The sequence below is a fragment of the Medicago truncatula genome, chromosome 1, assembly GCF_003473485.1.
Source record: "Medicago truncatula cultivar Jemalong A17 chromosome 1, MtrunA17r5.0-ANR, whole genome shotgun sequence".
Classification (NCBI taxonomy): domain Eukaryota; kingdom Viridiplantae; phylum Streptophyta; class Magnoliopsida; order Fabales; family Fabaceae; genus Medicago; species Medicago truncatula.
In genome coordinates, this window is record NC_053042.1 from 7,773,932 (window position 1) to 7,782,581 (window position 8,650).

Sequence of the window (8,650 nt, forward strand, 5' to 3'; positions counted from 1 at the left end):
TGATGCGAACTCTAAAACAGCAACAATATTCTGAACAACAAACAAGAAAGTGGATCAACATCCTCAAAAATGCTACATACCAATAAACAACTTAATAAAGAAAAAATCGTTTAATGTTAAAAGCATAACAATAAAAGGTCCTGGACTATGCTAAAAATCCTTATACATATGCCCGTAAATATCATATCATAGTTGTGTTTAGACACAAAACCTTAAACTTACTCAACATATATGCTATATTTCTAATCGGTGGCTTTTACCCAATACAAAAATGCTATCTTTACCAACATATATTCACAAAAGCCTATGCATCACAGTGCATTTATATTCTCATTTATGTCTTGTTACTTATCAAGTTTTAACAACATACTATCAGTGACTTTTACCCAATGCATTTTTTTTTCTTATCTCAGAAGTTCTTATCCAAAGGTCAAGAACAATGAGCATAAATGCAAACAATCACAGTGATATTAAATCCACAATAGCTTCTTGTCAATTTAATGAAAAATAAACGTACCTACTTAACATCAAGGAAATAATGTGATTTCTGTCGGAACGTGCTTCACCTACTTAACATAAAGAGCAACAATTTTCTTCATTGATGGAGCCTATTGCTACTTCTCAGTTCTACAGTTATCCACCCGTAGAAAGCTTAGTTTTTGAGAGAAGAGGAAACTTGGTTTTTGCCACCCGTAGAAAGAGAAGGTGATGCTTAGTTTTTGGTAGATAGTTGGGTAGGAATGTGAAAGATTAAAGGATATGAAAAGTTAATGTTTTGTTTTTTTAGAGAAAAAGTAAAGTTTGTAATTTCCTATGTTTCATAATCATTTTTGCGGAACCCAAAAGTTTCTAACTTCTTTTTAATATTTAATTATTTTGATAAATTAAATTTTTTTAAAAACAAACTCAAATTGATTTATATATATATAATCAATAATCGAGCTATCTCATGAACCTAACGAGTAGAATTATGCGTAGCTTAAGTTCAGCTCATTTAATTAACGAACTTAATTTTCAGCTCAAGTCCAGCTCGTTAGCTTCATGAACCAAGTTCAACGGATTAAATATCGAGTCGAATGTCGAACTATAATCGAGTTGGTTCGGTTCATTGCCAGCCCTACCTAGGATTATTCTACAACCTAAACATCAATTTTCACAATGATCCATTGGATTACCTACACTTTCAACAATCAAATTCAATTTTCAAAACCTAATTTCACAACAACCAAAAATTAACAAAACAACAACAAACATGTTAAACCCTTTTTTTCCAAATTATAAACTCATTATTAGAGAAAGCTAGTCCCACCCTTACCTTAGATTGGTTGATTGGTGAATTCTACAAGCTTCTTCTCTTCTCTCAAGGTTCTCCTCTTTATGCCTCCTCTCCTCTTAACCCTAGTTTTCTTCTTTTCTGTTGTAACCCTCATTCTCTAATCTCTTCTCTATTTATAACCACCAATAGTTTGTTTCTCACTAAATCTTTCTAACAAAATCAGATTTTGTTTATTTTTATTTCCACAACAAACTTTAGACACATTAACCATCTACACCCTTACTTTCTACCTGTTAACCTTATTAATCTATTAAATCTTATTCCTCCACTAAATAATTATATATAAAAACCACTAATAAACATCAACACACTACATAAATATACCACACCTCACACTTAATTAATTAAATTACCAAATAGGCTCTAAACTCAATAAAATAAAGGCTACAAATAAAATATCGACACACCACATCAAATAACACACATCACATAAATAAATTAAATCATATAAAAAGACTCTAAACTCAATTAAATAAAATAATAAAATAGGGTGTTACAAGACACCAATCATCTTATGCGACAATTGAAAGTGAAATACAAAAACCAAAACAAACAACAACACCGTTAAAAAAAATGTAAAATAAACATGAAATATTCTAACATAAAAAGGAAATAAGTAAAATAATCATTAAACTAAGTAAATTTTAATATTGTAACATAAAATGAAATAAGTAAAATAATAAGTAACATATCATTAAATAAAATAAAACAATTATACTTACTTCAGCATCGACCCATAACCTACATGCCACATGTTTAACGAAGTTTGGTAAAAGCGACAACTCATAAGGTCCCAGGAAAGCCTTGCGGTCCAGCCTCAAACTCCATAGTAAGCTCCCTTGAGCCTCAATCTCCTGCTGGTAAGGCTGCTCATATTAAGGCTGATACGTCTCATGCTGATGTCAATCCCTTCACAACATCATCCGTAACAAGCTATTATCATCACTTAAGTCACATAGTGTGAGTTAACTCACACAGGGGCATTATCGTCACTTGAGTTGGGAAGGAATGAATTTTGATGGGAGAAGGGTAAATTTCTCATCAGAATCCAATCTGTCTTCTTCATCTTTTCATATCATACTACGATTGATATTGATTCACTTTCTTTCTGTTTTCCTTCCAATCAATCAATGGATCGGTATCAGCATCGGCATAAGATTTATAATCGTATCGTCTGGACAGTTATCTTCTTCATGATCGCCAACGTCATGCCAATATTGTTAGGGGGATTCTTCATGATCGCCGATGCCATAGTAGCAACCGCCGCAACAGACGACGGCCATGTGATCCCACAACCACCAGTAGTAGGTGATCACCCTGGATGTGCAAGTTCTGATTCATTCAAACCACCAACACCAACTCTACTCCAATGTTATTTACACTACCTAAACCTAGCGCTGCACGCACAAGTTTTTGAGGTCGGCAGCGTTTACGGCGAACCGTGTGGTCCGGCATATGACCACATTAAAAACAAGATTCTTTTCCCCATTCTCCCCAAGATCAGACCTCTTCTCTCCCGTGGTTAGCTAAGCTTTGTTTGGTCCATTGTAGTTTCTTTTTCTGTTTTCTATTCAAATTTCAATAATGATCACATGCTTCACCCTATATTCTTACTAGTTCTTGTTATTAATAGGCATAACTGAAGTTTAGATCATTTCGAACAAAATTTATTTATTCATTCAAATGTTCATTGATTGGTTGTTTACTTTCTCTTCATCTTAGGAGTCCGAAAGCTTATTGTATCAGAACAGCAAAAGCTAGTCTGATTATTTATAACTAGTCCACGGTTGTGATGATTTCAACCAAAAAGTTAAAAATGATCGATCACTTCATTGAATTTAACTTCTCAACCCTTGTATTGAACATCACTACTTCGACACATTTTAAGTCCCCATAGAAGTGTCTAAGGAGTGTTGAAGCTTAGAAAAATATAAAAAAATTGGGACACTTGTCTGACACATGTCGTACGGGTGTCGGACATCGGAGTCTGTTTTTCAGAGATGCATACAAAAATAAGTTGTAGATCCCTTAAGCTTAAATTCATACAAGAGCATTGACTTCTGCAAGACATCTTCAAACAAAAAAGACAATGGCTAGAGGTGCACTATTTAACTACTTTTTTGCTTCTGCTACTACATAAGTGAAGTTTAGATCATTTGGAAGGAAAATTAGAAGACAGTAGTCAAGTAAACAATAAATGATAATAGGGTTTGTTAGCAGTTTTCCCTATAATTTAGCTATTAGAAATTTTCCATTCACTTTCTGTTATCAACATTACAAGGTCTTCAAACTCCATAAATTCTAATCCTTTTGAAATCCATATTGGAAAAATCGAAATTTCTAACCTGATCAATAGATAAGGATTTTCTGTTATTTCAAAACTTTGCAGAAGTGTGTTCTTGAAGGATAACACTTCAAATTTGAAAGTATTGTGATTTAATTTTTATTTATTTTTTTTGGGTACAATTGTGATTTAAATATTAAATGAATAAAAATAGATTTATAGAGGTATAAGTCATCTGCTATACACTATAGCCAAAACGCCCTCACTGTTTACTGGCTTGACTCCACTGTATAAATTATTGCAATGAAATTCTGTCTGTTGTAACTTGTAACGAAGATGAAAGGATGAAATTGAATAGGAGAGACAAACTGTATCACAAATTTCCCCTCACCTGCATTCTTTGTCAATCTGCAGGCATGCTTTATACATATTTATATACGATAATCAACACTTCTTATAAAAGAAGATTGATGTGGTCTCCTCAAGAACTGAAAACAAGAAGTAATATTACTTACATTTTTGTTGTAAAAGAGCTTACATTTTCTTTTGTCAGTTTTTTTCACTTTGAGAAAAAGAGGTGCAGCGATGTAAGGTGCTAAGAATGATGCTATTGGAGCATTGCGTAAAAGATTGATTGAAAGAAAAAAATAGCTCCAATTTTTTTAAGAAAATAGTTCAGTAGCCTTGGAAGAGTTCAAAGTAGAGAAACAACAAGTTATTTTATGGACCCTGAATTTCTTGAAAGGAACTCTCAAATTCATTCTTCTACACCAATTTAGGTATTTGAACACATGGCTGATCAAATGGAAGGTTACCTGATTTAGTCTTCAACTCAATGAAACCTTTCTTCATGATTCTTTCCATAAATTCTTTTCCAAGACGATCTTCAAGCCTGTCTTCAGATCATAGCGACCAGAGGGGTTGGCGCCTGTTTCAATGTCATGATACTTTAAAGCATAAAGTATTCAGATCAGTTTCAACATAGCTACATACTTTCTAAGAAATATATGGACATAATTATTTGACTTGTCCTTTGCAAACTTGAATCCCTGCTGCCCATTTTATAGCGAAGATCGATAAGCATACATCAATAGAAGATCTTCTCAAGTTTCCACTCTGTCTCATATTGAGTGTCACATTAAGAAATTAAATAATACTAGTGGTTTAGATTCGATAGCATAAGTTTCGTGAATGGATGGGCTAGTGATGACCTTGTTCTATCATCAGGACAAGAGATACCACCCAGATTTGGCGTAAATTTTATATTGTGAAAGGAAAATAATTACTTTGTTAAATATACAATGCACAAAAGTATGTGTCTGCATTCACAGAAATCAAGTTTAAGTCATGTATGCCATACTTGTTGGTCATAACTCATAATGACTTTCTGCTGCTGGAAGACAGAAAGTAATTCAACAGTTTAAGTTAGTTTCTTTGAAATTGTTTAAACAATATTTAATATGCGGCAAATAATTGTGACTCTATTTCAAATACTAAACAATACTTCTTTTTTATATATACTTGGCATTACTATACAGTGTTTAAAAAAAAATGCATCTTTCAATACTTTTGCTGCACGCGATTTGGATTGACATTTGCCATAGGAAATACACTATAAATTACGGAAATTGGAATGACACCCTGCTATGATAAGAGCTTGGTTAAGCGCTTATAGCATTATATATAAGTTATTTCGATAACAAAAGATAAAATAGTCAAACTATTTTCATAAAAGCTTATAAAGATAAGTTGAAAACAGTTTATGTACTGGTACATGTCAAATGATGCTTTCATAAACTCTCTCAAATAATCTTACAAGTATTTATACTAGTAGATAAATTCAAATAAGTCAATGCAAAAAGAGCCATGGTGTGTAACTCCTCACGTAATATACTTCCAATGAAACTAGAATATACTATTTTCACTAGTAAATTAACATTTTCACCATGTATTTTGATCCAGGCAACTTGCATACTCAATCAAACATATAGAGTCTTTTTTTTTTTTTTTGAAAGAAAGAATCAAACATATAGAGTCTGTGAACAACTTAAAATCACCAAGATTAAAATCAAAGTAACTATATGGAAACCTTTTTCAGCATATAAAGGTGAACCCATTACTGCCAAATGGTAATGGATAGTCATGTAACCAGTCTCATGGTTTGCATATCACATAGTAATTTGGGATAGAAGTTTATGTACACACTGCTGATGTGAGCACACTTCAACTGTCGTGTGGTGTCGATTCACCTCTGCTGTTTTCTCTCTGAAATAAGCATAAATCAAGTAATAACTGATAAGTGGCACATCTCATAATTTAAGTGGCAAGTGAAACAAATACAAAGTTTAATTAATAAACTTTTTAGTCCCTATCAAAGCATCTTGCCGGTTTCAGTTTGTAATATATATGAAAAGTTACAGTTGGTCTTTATCATCTTGATTTTAGAAACTATAGTATCCGTGTTTCATATGGAATAAGTCCTTATAAAATGTGGACCATAACCATTTGTAGTCACTGGAAAATTACATGAATTTCATATTTTATCTTGGCCTTAGCAGATTGTGCAGTTTGCATGAAACGAGGAAGAAAATTATTGCTACTACTATTATCTCTAATAGTTTCTTGATCAGTGTGATCAGGCTTTAACGAGCCTAATGAATTACGTCTCTTTCCATTCAGTTGATCCTTAGGAAATTGTTCTCTACTAGCCTGAAACGTGATTTGCATTTGCAGGAGACTTGTTACCGACAGACACTCTTGGGCCTGAATTTATTTGCATTTGTCGGATACTTGTTACCGACAGATAGTACCTCGTGTCTACTACTTGATCCAGTCTTGTTGATTTTATTCTCTTTAGCATTAGGTTTCACTGAAACCTCACTTGAGATTCAGGAATTGTCATATAGCTTCTCAGCGAAGCTTGTTGAGACAACGTGAAATCCAGCAGAACAATCTCGGTTTATTCTCAACAGGTCAGATGCATTTTTCTCGGGCTCAACAGCATGCACTTTGAAGTTCTCAGACATCACTGAATCAACAATAATGCCACGGGAGTCGTTAACTGTTTCTAATTGATCCGAATCAGAGATAGGTAAGTTAGGAGTCAGAGTATTGTCTTCTATACCAGATCAATCTTGTTTCTAGGATTAACTATCCCTTCTAATAAATCTTTGGCGTCGTGCTCGATAGTGGGTTTGAGTCAAAATAGGGGGGGTAAAATCCAAATTCAATCAAAATAGGAGGGGTAAAATTCCGAGTTTTAAAATAGGGGGACAAAACCCAAATTCAATCAAAACAGGAGGTAAAACTGCATTTAAGCCATTAATCAAAATGAACAATGGGGGACGCATGAGCATATTTTTTGTGTGGCAAAAAGGTTATGACTTGGTTAAAAATTGACAGATATATTGTTGGAAAAAGTTGGTGTATGACTTCTTATTATAATAGATTTTGATTTTGATACATTTACTTAAAAACGGAATATACAAAAAATAAATTTGATCATAACAATTGGACTTTCAAAATCAAGATTGCAAGTTGGCATATGAAGGCATGTGCATCCCATCTGCTATATATGCAGAATCCCTCTCTTTCTCATCTACTATCAGGCAACTAAAGTAAAACTAAAAACCATCCATAAACACTACACACATCAGAAGCCATAGAGCAAACATAAACACTCTCATCAAAAACTATGATCATCATTTTGGCATATACCACTTTCATTACACTCATTTCTGGTTCCTCAAGTGAATCACTTCCATGAGCAAGAGGAGCTGTCACCTCTGTTAAACATTGTCTTTGAGGCGAGAAATTCAGCTGAAACATCGTCATTTAAAGCACATGGAAGTGATTCACTTGAGGAACCAGAAATGAGTGTAATGAAAGTGGTATATGCCAAAATGATGATCATAGTTTTTGATGAGAGTGTTTATGTTTGCTCTATGGCTTCTGATGTGTGTAGTGTTTATGGATGGTTTTTAGTTTTACTTTAGTTGCCTGATAGTAGATGAGAAAGAGAGGGATTCTGCATATATAGCAGATGGGATGCACATGCCTTCATATGCCAACTTGCAATCTTGATTTTGAAAGTCCAATTGTTATGATCAAATTTATTTTTTGTATATTCCGTTTACTTCAAATCTATTATAATAAGAAGTCATACACCAACTTTTTCCAACAATATATCTGTCAATTTTTAACCAAGTCATAACCTTTTGGCTTAAATATTGAACTCGTCCCTGCAAATATGGCCCGTTTAAGTTTTGGTCCTTGTAAAATAAAAATTCAGAAATCAGTCCCCGCAAAATTTTTTGTTTTTGAAAATAGTCCCTCAGGAGGGACTATTTTCAAAAACAAAAAATTTTGCGAGGACCTTTTTAAAAAACAAAATATTTTGCAGGGATCAAAAACTACAAAATGGGTTCAATCAGTGTGTGCCACGTAGGCATTTTGGTGACTTGTCATGACTTAAATGGGCACAGGGGTATTTTTAAAAGACAGATTTTTTTGCAAGGACTGATTTCTGAATTTTTATTTTACAAGGACGAAAACTTAAACGGACCATATTTGCAGGGACGAGTGCAATATTTAAGCCTAACCTTTTTGCCACACAAAAAATATGCTCATGCGTCCCCCATTGTTCATTTTGATTAATGGCTTAAATGCAGTTTTACCTCCTATTTTGATTGAATTTGGGTTTTGTCCCCCTATTTTAAAACTCGGAATTTTACCCCTTCTATTTTTTCAGTTTTTATGGGTTTGAGTTTTTTCTTCTTGTTTTTGGGTTTGTAGGAAAGAAAAAAAAATGGGGGGATTTGAGAGTTTTTGGCTCTGTTTGGTAAAAATAGCGGATAGCTGATAAGCTAGCTGATAAGCTAACTGAAGTGTTTGGTAAAAATAGCGGTTCGACTAGCTGATAAATGTAAAATGACATAAAGGGTATTCTTAATTCATAATAAAAATTATATCATTAATTTAAGTATTTGTAATTTTGTAAACTAATTTTTCTATAAAAAAATACTTTAAAT

At 33.2% G+C, this 8,650-nt stretch overlaps 1 long non-coding RNA gene and 1 pseudogene across 1 annotated transcript; one reads left to right on the forward strand and one right to left on the reverse strand.

Annotated features, from left to right (window-relative positions):
* The first annotated feature begins 2,069 nt into the window (after window positions 1-2,069).
* LOC11414276 (uncharacterized) lies at window positions 2,070-3,050 on the forward strand. Its single transcript, XR_003011367.2, has 2 exons — window positions 2,070-2,365; window positions 2,482-3,050. It is a non-coding gene; the product is annotated as an uncharacterized lncRNA (long non-coding RNA).
* A 1,418-nt stretch (window positions 3,051-4,468) lies between these two features.
* LOC11428073 (protein IQ-DOMAIN 32-like) lies at window positions 4,469-7,454 on the reverse strand (annotated as a pseudogene).
* Window positions 7,455-8,650: the final 1,196 nt, after the last annotated feature.